This window comes from Hylaeus anthracinus, unplaced genomic scaffold, assembly GCF_026225885.1.
Source record: "Hylaeus anthracinus isolate JK02 unplaced genomic scaffold, UHH_iyHylAnth1.0_haploid 5, whole genome shotgun sequence".
NCBI lineage: Eukaryota > Metazoa > Arthropoda > Insecta > Hymenoptera > Colletidae > Hylaeus > Hylaeus anthracinus.
In genome coordinates this window covers 10,371,900-10,387,071 of record NW_026535322.1, presented here as the reverse complement: position 1 = coordinate 10,387,071, position 15,172 = coordinate 10,371,900, and positions in this window count along the sequence as shown.

Genomic DNA, 15,172 nt, shown 5'->3' with positions numbered 1-15,172 from the left:
TTCCTAAAGACGTAACCAACCGATTCGAGACGTCATTCTCCTTCACGAGAAGGCTCGGTCCCATACCGCAGTTCTAACTTGCAAAACATTAAAGGAAATGAGATGGACTCCACTTGACCATCCTCCCTACGGCCCTGACCTATCGCCCTGCGATTTCCATCTCTTTGGACCACTTCAAGAAGCACTAGGAGGACAACGGTTCCTAGACGATTCGGCGGTGGAGGCCTTTGTGCGCAATTGACTCCTAACGCAGCACTCTTCGTTTTACGATACTGGGATTAAAAACCTTCCAATCCGCTGGAAAAAATGCATTTCCAAAGCGGGAGATTATGTTGAAAAGTGGTACGTGCTTGGATATTTGATTACACCGAATAAAAGTATTTTAAGAATAAAGTCTCGTTTACATTTGATCCGCCCTCGTATGTGTGTATTTAAATCCACGTATCAGAGATTGACTTTCCTAGATGTTTCAGGTGGTCAGTAACTGTTGGATGGTTCACATGCAACTCGTGTGCAAGTTGTCGGACCGTTGTTCGTGATCAGCTTGAACCAGTGGTAGGATAACAATTGTTATAAACATTAAGAAATTCATAACTTGTCTAAATGGGAACATTATTAAATCATCTGACATTATACGTGGAAGGTTCCATCGCGCTTGGTAATTTCCTCGCCGAGTTACATCAAAGAATAGGAACTTTGCAATAACAATAGTAAAAATAGTGGCGGTTTTCGAGCTATATATTTAAATCCACGTATCATAGATTGACGTTCCTAGATATTTCAGATGATCAATAACTGTTAGATAGCTCACACCCAACTTCTATGCAAGTGGATCAGCTTCAACCAGTGATAGGAAAATAATATCGGTTTTCGAACTATATATTTAAAATCTCCGTATCGTAAATTGACTTTCCTAGATGTTTCAGGTAGTCAATAACTGTTGGATAGGCTTACACATCCAATTTCTATGCAAGTTGTCGAACCGTTGTTCGTGGCTCAGCTTGAATCATTGCCTTTAATTGGTCGTTGTCGACGAGAGAACACGTCCACGACCATCGTCTTCGTTTATTTACGTACACTGTGCGTTCATTTATGATGTCTTCTCTGAATGCATCGTTGATATTACGAGTCGCAGTTTGCAGCTTTATAGTCCAGTTTGTATTCATATAAGAATATTTCATGAACTTGCATAGTATGCATCGCGAGGTAAATAACTTGAAGTGAGCATAAATCAACAGTAAAAACGAGAGTATAGGTATTAGCATGCAGTGCGAAATCTGCACTGTACGATGATGTTAGAGTAGATGAATAGAATAAAGCTAAGCGTCAAAGTTCGAAAGTTTGAAAACCGATATTAATTTCTAACTAAGCTAATGTTTAGAGTTGTTGTGCCCTCAGGGGCTGCAGCTACGATTGTAGCTATAATTGTAGCTACGATTGTAGCTGCAGTACGGGTGTAGCAATCCCGAGGTACCCGAGCTAGGGGCCAGCGGGTCCCAGACTATTAGCGTCCCTAATGAGAGAATTACAAAGAGAGATGCATCTAGCAAATGGGAAGTAATGTAAAGGAAGAATGAAAAGAATGTAACATGTGAAAGACAACGTCAGTCGAGTGGCGTTATTGCCATTCTTTTTCTAGATTGTACATACCATCGCTTTATTCTTCGAATAACTTGTCAATGCAGACTTGCTTCGACAATTGTACTATCTTGCAGGTGTGCTTTGTTTCGGTGATGGTTACTCTTGCCGACCACTAGGTTCTCTAAATATAGAGATCTAAATATAGGTATAATATAGAGATATAATAAAAGAGACCTCTTCTTTGTTTATAAATATGTATTTGAAGCCAATAGGAATGTAAGTTCGTGCTTATAAATGTTATAACGAGTGTCCTCTTGGCTTCTCTGTGTTTGGAAGGACCCAGGACCACTGTCGTTCTTCTTCTGGAGGAATGTTAAGTGAGTGTAGGTATTGAAAAGTAGGGTGATGTCTTCGAGAAGGAAGCATACGACATAGTAAATAGATTTGATGATTTATAAGAATATTAAGTGAGTGTAGGCATTGAAAAGTAGGCTGATGTCTTCGAGAAAGAAGCATATAACATATTAAATAGATTTTGTTATTCATAAGAATGTTCATAAGAATGTTAAGTGAGTGTAGGTATTGCCAAGGAAGGATACAACATATTAAATAGATTTGATAATTCATAAGAATGTTCACAAGAATGTTAAGTGAGTGTAGGTATTGACAAGGAATCATATAACATATCAAATAGACTTGATAATTCATAACGCACACCTTCAAGATTGCATAACAAGGGAAACGTTGCAAAATCTCATGCCCAAGCCTCGCAAGTAAGTTGCTCATCGACGTAGGATTACATGCGAAATATTAAGCGATAGCAGGACTGTAAGTATCAAAAAATAGAACTATTTCTTTAAATCAAAATCACGTAGTACATTGAATAGACTAATATCTATTGCTAATTTTCCAGATCGCCTTCCAAACATTACAACACTTATACCGAACCTCCCAAAACAACCTGCAATAAATCAACCAACCTGTTAGCTGCGATAAATCAACGCACAGTCATCCGAAGAATAGTCTTCTTCTACTCGAGGAGAATCGTTTAAACGAAAATTGATCACGTTAGACCGCGACGGCTAACCCCTTAACGCGAGCCAAGTCCGGGAGCGTCCGATTACCTGCGGTTCCCGAGCGTCGGATGGGAGCTTGGATTTCTCTCGCGTTCCAATCGCTCGGAATTTAGGGGATGTCGAACGTTTTCCTATCGCCGTGGCGCCAACCGTTAAACCTTATCGCGGACGCGGTGCACCGTTACTCCGAGTTCTTACTTTAGAAGGATTCTTTCACGTTTCACTCGGCTCCTCGGTTGCTTCCACGATCACGACTCTGATGGACGGCTCTCTTTCGCTCTCTCCTAAGCGATCCTCTCCTGGATGGTTTCTAAATGCCAGCACGGCTTCCAAACGGAAGAGGGAAAGGGAAAAGTCGCGGGAGGGAATCGAACACTCGCAAAATGTGAGGCTCGTACAGAGGCTCTCTCTTTGTAGCTTTGATGTTGTAGCTTTGATGTTGTTTAAACTTCAAGAGTAAAGAGAAAGAGAGAAAGGGTTAGGTGTAGGTGTTAGAATTAGGTGTAGCAAGGTAAGAGATAGATTAGGCTAAGAATGGAAGAACGAAACAGAGTTCAGAGGTCTCAGGAATTTGAATTTGATAGCTACTAGTACACTTGCAAAATGTGGACCGAGGCTCTCTCTTAATGTAGCTTTGATGTTGTTTTAAGCTTAAGGGTAAAGAGAAAGAGAGAAAGGATTAGGTGTAGGGGTTAGAATTAGGTGTAGCAAGGTAAGAGATAGATTGGGCTAAGAATGGAAGAACGAAACAGAGTTCAGAGGTCTCAGGAATTTGAATTTGATAGCTACTAGTACACTTGCAAAATGTGGACCGAGGCTCTCTCTCAATGTAGCTTTGATGTTCTTTTAAGCTTCAAGAGTAAAGAGAAAGAGAGAAAGGGTTAGGTGTAGGGGTTAGAATTAGGTGTAGCAAGGTAAGAGATAGATTGAGCTAAGAATAGAGGAACGAAACAGAGTTCAGAGGTCCCAGGAATTTAAATTTGATATCTACGGCTCGACCATCTGTACAAAAGTATTCTTCTTAAGGCTCGAGGACCATCGAACATCGTTTCATCATTCCTCAGTTAGCTAAACCATTGATCGTTCCAAGTCTATCGTCCTACCTCTCTTGCACCGCAAAGACTTTTACTCTCGACTTCCTCTCGCCTACAAAGCTTAACCTTACTCGATACTCCGTATACTCGTCAAATTATTCTGTTCTGGTCGTGCTGAAGACGAGTTAAATCGCACGAGCTTTGTAAATAGGAAAGAGCTCAAGACGAATTAACTCAATAACTCATTAACAATAAGCTCATGCGATTTAACTCGTCTCGAGCACTACAAGAAAAGGTTGAAACCCTATCATCGAACGCTAAATCCTTCCTACGACCCAGCACGTAGATCTCCGAGCCGTCAGGAATAACAGAATAGTTCTACTTCGCCAGCTCGTTAATATCAATCCTCCCGGTACAACCGTCCACCGATTCACCGACTCCCACGCTCGACAGTTCGATCGGGGATCCCCCTGCGACGCTCGGCGTCGTGCCGGCGGATCGAGCAACCGCGGACGAAGGAACCGCGTTTCTCCGAGTTCCGTATCGGTACGGGCACCGTCGGAGCCGCAGGAAGCGCGCGAGGAGGCACGAGCGCTCGCGCCGCCATAAATAAGCTCGAAGCTCAACAAATTAGATCTCGCGATCCCGCGCGGAACATCGCTTAGGCTCGTCGACGTGCTCGCGATATTTCACGGTCGAGGCACCGAACGTAAGTTAAGCCGTCCACCGGGCCGCGCCTCTCCTCGCCTTGTTTCGCCTTCCTCGCCTCTCCTCTCGCGAACTCTACGCCTCGTCCCCGTATTTTCTCGTGCCCGTATTTTCTCGCGAGGTCCGGACAATTCCACGTTCGGCCGTTTCTTTTCTCCTTGCGTGCCTTGCTCTTTACTACTCCTTCCCTCCTTTTCTTCCGTCGCGTCGAAGGCGATGGGTAATATATGCGATCCAACGTCGGTGGATAAGTTACAGGGAGGAGAAGCTCAGTTATGGAGGAAGAAGATGCACTTGGATGTATCGGAGCTCGGAGTAAAGGAGTTTTTCGAAGGGAACTTTTATTCATGCGTGGAGGAAAGTCAGGGATGCGTGTTAGGGATGTCATAGAGGATTGTCTAATAAGAGCCTCTCGCTGGAGGGAGTCGCATTGTTCAACTATACCGATGCCTGCGTCGTCTGCGATCTACAAACCCTCTGAATCTTTGTTTATCTCACCTTTCAAACCTTTTACACGCGCATATCATCTCACCAGAAAGCACTGCAAGCCCCTCCGTCTCTGCAACCTCGCTCGTCCTCAACCAAGTCCCTCGAAATCAATGTGGCTACTAGGGATGGCGTGAAAAATCACTGTTAATGATCACTAACAGTGATTTTTCAGTGACTGAGGTTCAACGGTTTTCTTGAAGTTTAATTTCTTTGGAACTTGAAGTGCCAATAAAATGATTGTCGTTGACCCAAAGGTGACCTGATCCTCAAATCTCAAATTAAGGATCTTATTTTCGATGTTAATCTAAGCTTCGAGTGCAAAGTCTCGAGTGCAAAGGGTTAATACTGGTTTTTATCGCGTCATTGGCTTTTCCTATCGTTGAAGGAACCTTTTTGTGCAAAGAACTGACTCACGATTGGTACGCTGTTTCTCCTTTTGTGCGCAATTTTAGGAATTTTTCTGTATTAACCCTTTGCACACGAGAGGCGACACTCAGTCACCACTAGGTTTTCTTTAGGTTTAACTTCTTTGGAACTCGAAGTGCCAATAAAATGATTGTCGTTGACCCAAAGGTGACCTGATTCTCAAATCTCAAATTAAAGATCTCACTCGAGAAGTCAATATAATCTTAGCATTCGTAGCAATACAATAGATAGATACCTCGAGTGTTAAGGGTTAACATTGACAACTTTTAGACCATATTATAATACATCTGCAATCTAAGAACAACATAATTCGTGAAAAGTGAAAAGAATGTACCAATCAGAAGCGATCACGAAGAACCACGAATCCCTGTGGTAAATCATCGTGATTGAAAATGAACGTGATCGAGTCCGATTGATTCAACTCATCGTGATCACTCATGATTCAAAAGTAGCAGTTCACGCCATCTCTAGTGTCCACCGTGCTAAATCGCAGATCTCTAATTTCCACCAAACCCCTATCCATAGACCTAACCCTTCCATAAATACCTAGAGTCATCCCTCAGCATCCGTCCGTTTGCCACGCGTCCGGCGTCGACGTCCGCGTTCCGCTTTATTGCGCGTGTGTCCTCCCCCTGTCCCCGTACAAAGTCATCCCCTTTGTTCTCTCGGCGTATTCCAAATCGTTTCTCTTTCGCCATCTCTCTTCGTTAACGTTTCTCTCCCTCGCGGTCGCGATCGTCGTCGGATTCTCTTTCTTTTTCGATGACGCGACTCGTTCGCCCACAGGGCTATTACAGAGCCTACGAGCCGATCCTGAGCACCCACGAACGCGCGCGTGTACGTGCGTACACGTGTACCTACACGCGCGGAAACAACCGCGTACCGGCGACCCGGTTTCCAGGAAGACGCCCGGCAGGAGCGACGGAGAAGGCGGACAGGCGAACGACGAGAAAGAGAGAGGAACGTCGGGCGACGATTAGATTAGAGAAGAAACCTTCTGGCTGAGACTCGTTCGGGAACGAATCGAGAGACGGTCGAGGATTCGCGGGAAAAGTCGACGAAAGCGAAATCCGGGGCGGAACGATCGTAGACACCCTAGGAAGGTTCTCCGGGAGCAGCGATGGGCAGAACCCTAGGCTTCCGATAAATCTGAAGTTTGTCGGGAATGAGTAATGGTGAAAAGTTGTTGTTTCGGTTCGAGCAAAGATTTGGATAGATCGATCGATCGATAGATCCATCGATATACTACGAGTGTATAACGTCGCGATCGTATAGATAACACCAACGATACCAATGATGTATCATCGATACGATGTCGAATACCGCTCTAGGTTAACGAATACGTTTAAGAATTAAAAATTTACGTACAGCGGGTGTAGAAAGTATTCGTACACCGATCAATTTCCAGAAAGACTGTGTAAAAATGTAATTTATTAACTTATTTTTTATAAACAATGACATTCTACGTATTCTCGGAAATCTCTGGAATAGATAGATTACGAAAAAAAAATAGCTATTTGTGTAAGCTGCGAAATTAACAAGAAAACAATTAATCGATAAAAATGTTTAAGCGATAAGTATTCGAACAACTGTTTAAAAGTACTTTACTGGAAATTTGGTGTCTTCTAATTCGTACGGAGCAACAAACTAATGTGTTTACGTTACAAACTCTACTGTAAATGGTTCGTCGTAAGAATCGTACAAATACTTTTTGCTTCTATACTTTTACCCACTTTTCGCATTCTTTTTGTTAATTTCATAAATTGTATTAACTAGCAAATGTTGTTTGGACTATATCTATCTTAGAGACTTCCGAGAATATGTAAAATATCATTGATAATAAAAAAAGAAGTCAATAAACAACAGTTTCACACAAAAGTTATTTAGGAAATTGATCGGTGTACGAATACATTCTACACCCACTGTATGTAATTTATACTAAAGATTGTTACCCTTTAACCTTAAGGAGGGAAGTGTTGGATATCGCTCAGGTTGATCTGTAGCTTCTGTACTGTACCATCTGTACTGGAATCTTCATTACTTTAAGTTAGTCAGTAGTTTTATCTTCATAGGATAAGTGAATATTTTTAAGTTTCAAACCTAGTAGTCCGTCCATACACCAACTACGCATCCGACCGTAAAGCTACCGTACGCGAGATCCCGAACGTCCCATTACCGCGAAGGGCGAGCCAAAGTTTGCGAAAGATACCGCGGCTGTCGTCACGGGGACGATGTAAATATAATTCGTAGGATGCTTTATTTTCGAATAGCGCGTGATTTAATGCGCGGTACGGCACGCGGTGGAACGTCGATATGTAAATGCGTTAATGCTTAATGCGTGTCGGTTGATTTAGTGTCGCGGGATCGCGGTTGCGCGAGTGAAAGGCGGCACAGGCTGCCTCGGAGGCCGAGAAGACATTGCCGATTCGAGAGACGAGGATCGTTCAGGGTACAAGTGGAAACTCGGGCTCCTTGTAAGTCGCTTTTCCGCGACGGTTCTGTGCTGCGAGCACGCCGAAAGGGGGTACTAGGAGTACCTATAGGTACTATATACAGGAATATATATACAGGGTGTCCCAACAGTCGGGGAGGAGCCGGAAATGGGGGGTAGCTGAGACGATTCTGAACAACAATTTCCTTTGCAAAAATGTCGGATGGGGCTTCGTTAAGGAGATATTAAGCGAAAACCCCGACCAATCAGAGCGCGCGTAGACCGTTGGAGCGGCCGCGGTAGCGAAGGCTACGCGCTAGGTCGATGCTTCGATGCACGTCGAGTCACTTGTTCGCGTGCAAGCGCGGCCACCAGCGCGTAGCCTACGCTACCGCGGCCGCTCCAACGGTCTACGCGCGCTCTGATTGGTCGGGGTTTTCGCTTAATATCTCCGTAACGAAGCCCCATCCGACATTTTTGCAAAGGAAATTGTTGTTCAGAATCGTCTCAGCTACCCCCCATTTCCGGCTCCTCCCCGAGTTTTGGGACACCCTGTATATATAGGAATAGGGACTAGGAGTCTACCCGAACCTCATGGTATGTAATGGGTATGGTAATGTGTGTCGTACATTAACTAAGTGAAATTAAATTGAGTGAAATAGCGAGATGGTAGTTCATGGTAGAGAGAGGACTATGAAGACCTTTAGATCCCTAGGTGACTATAAGCAAAGGAGGCAGGCTCTCCTATTCCATCTGTAATATTCTAGTGGTTGTAGTGGTTCGTGTTACTGTATCCTTACGACTAAGAAGATGTGTAAAAGGATGTTCGTCTAGAGTCCTCAGCAAGTCCCCAGCAATGTCGCGGATTACTGCTTCTGTGTACCTGTCTGTTAGAACCTCTTGTTGGGGGACTACCCATGTAAGTATATTCGTACAAATACCGGCTTTTATCCTTTAAAACACATTGCGTATATCTACACCTCCTCTAGACAGTCCTGTAACTTGTTCCAGCGAACCTCGACGAAATATATAGGACCCCTTCTCCCCTCCAGTAAGCAGGCTGACAAAACTGGAGCGCCTCGAGCACACCTCAAGCTAAAAGCAAACTAGATCCAAAAATGTACATCACGCAGTAGGGGCGGACAGTAGAGTGCGTAGAGTAGCCGACTACCACGCTGTGAGAGCCTGGATTCGAATCCTGGGCGTCTGCCTCAGTTTTTTCAAGTATAAAAAGTATTATCGAAAGCCTTGTGGCCTGAAATATAAGAAATAATGAAAAATTAAAGATAATAAGGACAGAAAAGGAATATTGTGGTATCCTAGAATATTAAACAATAATTCTTTTTACGACCAAGTGTACTATTTACATTGGCCAGTTAACATGTTTAGACTCGGAAGCGAACTATGCGATCTTCTGCGAATTAGTTAGCGACGGCTAACGAAAGAAAAACTTCAAGAAAGTAGAAATATTACGGCGAGTACATGTAAAAGTGGAAGACTCAAGAAGTCATCATAGAAAAATAGAAAATCCCCATAAGAAGCTACGAGAAAGTAGAAAGGAACGTGAAATCGAAATGAGCTGCCAGTACATGAAAGTCCTTTCCAATAAAGTGCAAATACGACACTGTGTAACGCAATGTAAAATTCGGTCCTTTCCAACTATGCACAGCTAAATTGCTGTGTTCAACATTGGGGACATTCAGACTCTAATGACAACTCGTGTAAAGTGACTGCTTCGCACTTTGGCGATGAAATGAAGAAGCTAACTAGCGTACCATCCACAAACTGAGACTGTTTAACAATTGAGTTAGGAGCCGGCTAACAAAAATATGGAGTATGGAGAAAGCCTAGGGCGAAACAATAATGAATAAAAGAAGTGCAAATGACAAATAAAACAGGGATCGAATAGAGTCAGTAGCTCCGCAATTTAAGCACTATGAACTCAACACAAACATGTACATCACGCAGTAAAGAGCGCTACATCAACTCTCTACGATACTCTAACATCAACAACAAACATTCATAGAGTAAACAGTAGATCTCTAACAGTAACGATCTCCAATGACTCCATCTATTCTCGACGCGGAAGATCGTCGCTCAAGAATCGAAGCAAGTTGAAGCCATCCGAGATCCAAAATTTCAACCAGTGGAATCCGCGTTGCCTTCGGGTACCAAACGTCCGCTGTAGGTGGACTAGGCAGAGAATTCGGAGTCGATGGAACGATCGTCGTGGAAGGCGGCCCCCAGGAGATAAGGCAGGGGAGAGGACGAGAGAGCGAGAGAGGGTGGTTGACGTCTCCGTGGAACCTGGACCCGCGGGACGAAAATTATCTCGGCGAACGAGCGAGCAACTGCTTCCAGGAAAAAACGTGGCATGTGTTGGTCGCCCCGTAACACGCATTAGAGTCGGTCCCCGTCCGGTTTTGTTTAGTCGACGCTTTTTGTTGCTCGATTTCTCGTCCCCGGACCCCCCAACCCCTCGTCGACGAGCGGCGACGAGCCATCGGATCGCGTCGCAGGCCAATTAAGTCGCGCCGTACCTCGCGTCCTCTTCGCGATACTCGTTGCGCTCGTTTCCACGTGAATCCTGTCGTCGACCACCCTCCGCAACATCGGGGTTACCAGAGGAGAAGCGTGACATCGTAACGAGGGAAGAAACGTCGCTGTGTCTTTGTTTATTGTAACTATTGCCACGCCATCAGGGTTGCTAGCGAAGACTCGTAGTTCATAGACGAAGGTTCATAGACATATGAAAATATAGACCGAGCCTTTGTACGTGGGGCAACTGAAAATCGCGGCCAGGGATAATAACAAGAATATATTAATTAACCAAAATAGTGTTACAGAGTGGTTAATATTAGTTTCAATTCTTAGAAAAAACAGATTAAGGATCAGTTACCCCTCGTATAAAGGCTCGGTCTATATTTTCATATGTTTATGGGCTCGACGCGTTAAGTCGTAAATGACGTCAAGAATACATATAGGAATAACAAGGACTTTTCGATAAGGAATTAAAAAATTCATTGCGAAGATCAGGTGCTCTAGAAAACTAGATCCTACCGCGAACTGTTAGGCTATGCAGTTTCCGATTGTATATAGAACAAAATGTTAGCTTTGTAAGTATCTTTAAGATTATGTAACACTGAAAGGGTTAATCGCACTTACTGTTGCGTAATAAGTCGCGCAAGGCTCAACGCGTCTGGTTTCGCTCGACTCAACCCTGTCCGCGATTAACCCTGAGATCTGTCGAAGACGTTTCGCGCTAGACCCATCGGTTGGACCGCGAGAATCAAAACTACTTCCACTCGACGGACGAAGGTCGAACGCTTTTATCGACTCGATACCGGACAAAATTTACGGCCACCTCGCCCCGGAACCTTTTAGCGAGAAGTTTACGCCGCGCCGGAGGCCTCGAAATGCCCCTCGACGCTCGAACCGAACTCTCTCGCCCCGTGCAGAATCAGTTCTGCGAACATCGGACGCTGAAATTTCCGCGACCCGTCGATCGGATGGGATCGGATCGATTCCAAGCGATCTGGAACGACTTTAAGGATCTTGGCAGTTGAAACACCCTTCGGTGGAGGAACGATTATCTCGTCTGGACGGTCGCCTGAAATATGGCTGGTGCAGTTGGACGTTAAGTAACGGTGGAGATAGGCGTGGCGCCGATCAGACAATCGGAGGGTGCAGCGTCTCCACGTTGGCCACCCTCCTTGGTGGACGCGGGCTGACCGGACTCTTGGCGATGAAGGGGTATGTGCTCCGGTGGTGTGCAGGGAAACAGTTAAGGATAAGTGTCTTTGGTATGGAGGAGCCTGAAATTAAACGGAGAACTCAGGTACCAGGAAGAAGAATCAAGTAATAAGGAGGTGCATGGCTTCGTTGGAACGAAATCAGTCAAGAATAAGTGTCGTCAGAATGCAGGAGTCAGAAGAGCACAGTCAGGAATAAGTGTCTTCATATTTCTATACCTGGCTCTGTGTGTTAAATAACAAGGAGGTGCATGGCTTCGTTAGTACGAAATCAATCAAGAATAGGTGTCTTCACAACGCAGGAGGTTCTATAAATCAAGTATCAAAGGACCTAGTTGTTCTTACTACAGGAATAAGTGTCTTCACAATGGAGGAGTCTGGAATTACATGAAAGATTCCTATACCTGGCTTTGTGAGTCAAATAACAACGTCCTTCTTGGTGGACGCGGGGTGACCGGACTCTTGGCGATGAAAGGCTATGTGCTCCGGTGGTGTGCAAGGAAACAGGTAAGGATAAGTGTCTTTGGTATGGAGGAACACCTGAAATTAAACGGAGAATGTGGGTACATGAGTCTGAGAATGAAGTAACAAGGAGGTGCCCATGGCTTGGTACGAAATCAGTCGAGAATAAGTGTTGTCTTCAGAATGCAGGAGTCAGAGAACACAGTCAGGTGAATAAGTGTCTTCATATTTCTATACCTGGCTCTGTGCGTTAAATAACGAGGAGGTGCATGAGTTCATTCGTAAGGAATCAGTCAAGAATAAGTGTCTATAATGCAGGAGGCTTTATGAATCAAGTTACAAAGGAGCTAGTAGTTATTACTACAAGAATAAGTGTCATCACAATGAGGGAGTTTGGAATTAAATGAAAGATTCTTATACCTGGCTTTGTGAGTCAAATAACAAGGTGCATGGGTTCATTGGTACGAAATTAGTCAAGAATAGGTGTCTTTACAACGCAGGAGGGTGTATAAATCAAGTAACAAAGGACCTAGTTGTTCTTACTACAAGAATAAGTGTCGTCATAATGCAGGAGTTTGGAATTAAATGGAAGATTCCTATACCTGGCTCTATGAATCACATAACAAGGAGGTGCATTGGTTCATTATTACAAAATCAGTCAGGAATAAGTGTCTTCAGAATGCAGGAGTCTGAAATTAAATGGAGGATTCCTATACCTGGCTCTATGAGTCAAATAACAATGAGGTGCATGGCTTCATTAGTAAAAAATCAATCAAAAATAAGTATCTGTGAATCAAGTTACAAATGAGCTAGTAGGTCTTACTATCATCGTCCTCCTGATTAAGCTACCCAAAGTGTAGAAGAATCTTTCAACGATGGACCTCAGGTGTAACAAGCATTTAGTCGCGTCCACGCACCTGTCCAGACTCGTATTCAGTTCACTGACTCGCGACACCTATATAGCGATGCTTTCATCATCCTGCGTGGTCCACTACCGTGGTCCACGACTATGTAAATATGTAATTAACTCTCCTTTCCGCAGAATATCTACAAAAGTGTCTTTCGCCAGGAAATCGTCGCCATTGCAGGTACCGTATAGCGATTGCCCGTCGCAGATCGCAGTACCTCCACCTTATGTCTTTAACCCTTTGCACTTGAGAGGTGACTATCTCAGTCACCACTAGCTTTCCTTTAGGTTTAATTTCTTTGGAACTCGAAGTGTCAATAAAATAACTGTCGTTGAGCCAAAGGTGATCTGATTCTCAAATCTCAAATTAGAGATCTCATTTTCAAAGTCAATCTAAGCTTAGCATTCGTGACAATCGAACACCAAGACAATAATGCTAAGAAAGCATCCCGAGTTGCTGATAGATCCTAGAAAAAAAGGCCTCGAGTGCAAAGGGTTAATACTCGATGAGTTAAGAGTCTATCTTAGTCCGAGCTCGATTTACATTTGGAAGAGTACAGTAAAGATGGCTTCGATGCTTCGAGTCATTCTTCTTCAGCTTCGTGCCTTCTATAGTTCCACTACATCTTAATGAACTAATCCCGACTATTTGCGCTTATCGAAACAATGAAGAACTTGAAGAAACAGCGATGGGAATAACTAGGAGAGGGGATCCGTTATTCAAATAACGTCGGAACAGTGCTCTACAATAGACTATGTCCGTTCGCTCGCATTCTTTCTCCGGCCTGGCACCAGTTCCAGCAGCCACCAGAATCGCATTCCACGCAGGGGCCCGCTAATGGACGTTCAATGGTCCCGGGGGTGTGAGTACACCGGAAAGTGCTCTCTCCCTCTTCTCTTATCCTCACGGTTCCGTTCCCGAAACTCCAGCCGCGACCCCTCGTCGCCTCCCCTTGCTCGATGGAATCGCGTTCCAGTTCTTCGTTGCTGGGACATCCCTGGACTTTGGCGAACCATCGGTGAACCATCGCGATGGCCTTAGAAAATTCCGAGGAGCTTTTCTCACGACCTGATGAGACCCTTTCGCTTTTTAGCGAGGGATCGAGCTAATAGGGAAATTTAAGAAAGAGGTGGTACTTATTTGGTTCGACTGTTTTATGTGTTATTCGCGATGTTAGGTTCACTAGGGAATTTATAGGGAACTAACAGGAAATTTAAGAAAAATGGAGGTGGTGCTTATTTGGTTCGACAGTTTTATGTGTTATTCGCGATGTTAGGTTCAATTTGAGGTGCCTTTGAGGCGCCGAGGTGGTTAGGAAGCCTCTACTATAGAGAAAGCATAGGTTGCACTTTATTCTTGAAGAGGTTTGATCACCCACAATGGAATTTGAAATATTCACAATGATTTTCTCTCAGTTTGACGAAAAGTAACATGCTATATACCTTTAATACTTTTGTCATTTTCGATCCAACACCACTTGCGTGAATGTAAAGTAATGCCAGTGTTGCGTGATTTAGTCGACCCAAGTCGATTCACATTCGGAAAAGTACAGTAAAAATGGCTTCGATACTTCGAGTCATTCTTCTTCAGCTTCGTACTTTCTATAGTTTCAGTAGAAGCTTTAGATAATATTATCAGAGAGTTAGTAATCCTGCCTAGGATGGTTTTATACAATTCTTCCTCAGCGTTTAGCACATGTTTAATGTGATTAATACATACAGCCTCATCGTAAGTTCTGTTACAAGTACCTGATGATTACCATAATCATCTCTCGTTACAGGGATTAGGTTGTCGAAACCAAATAAGAAACGATTGTCGTATTTAACCAATCAGGATCTATTTGCGTAGCCGATGACGAAGCAAAAATGGTGGCAGAGATTCGAAATGGCGGCCTTTAGCAGCGACGCAGGCTTGCATTGCAACCTTGCATAATGGCGCGGAGGATCGCGTCGCGACGGCCGCGATTATGCGCGCAATCCTCCGGAATCCATAAACGGAGTAATATTTTTAAGTCCCGCGATGGAATCATTGACAACGAATCGTAAAGATGCAATTATCTTCGAACGCACCATAACAATCGATTCGATTCGAAGCTCGCGGCATTTAGCTCCGGAATAATGGCTTCCCAGCGGTACAAGCACCTTCGCTCTTTCTCGTCACCGTTTCAAAGTGTTCAAAACACGAGGAAATAATATAGGACTAGAAAAAAATGATGGAATATTCAAACAATTAGAGTTCAATTTATTATACCTTTACATTACCGTCGCCATCTCAAGTCCAAGCTCGTTCCAATACAATACACATG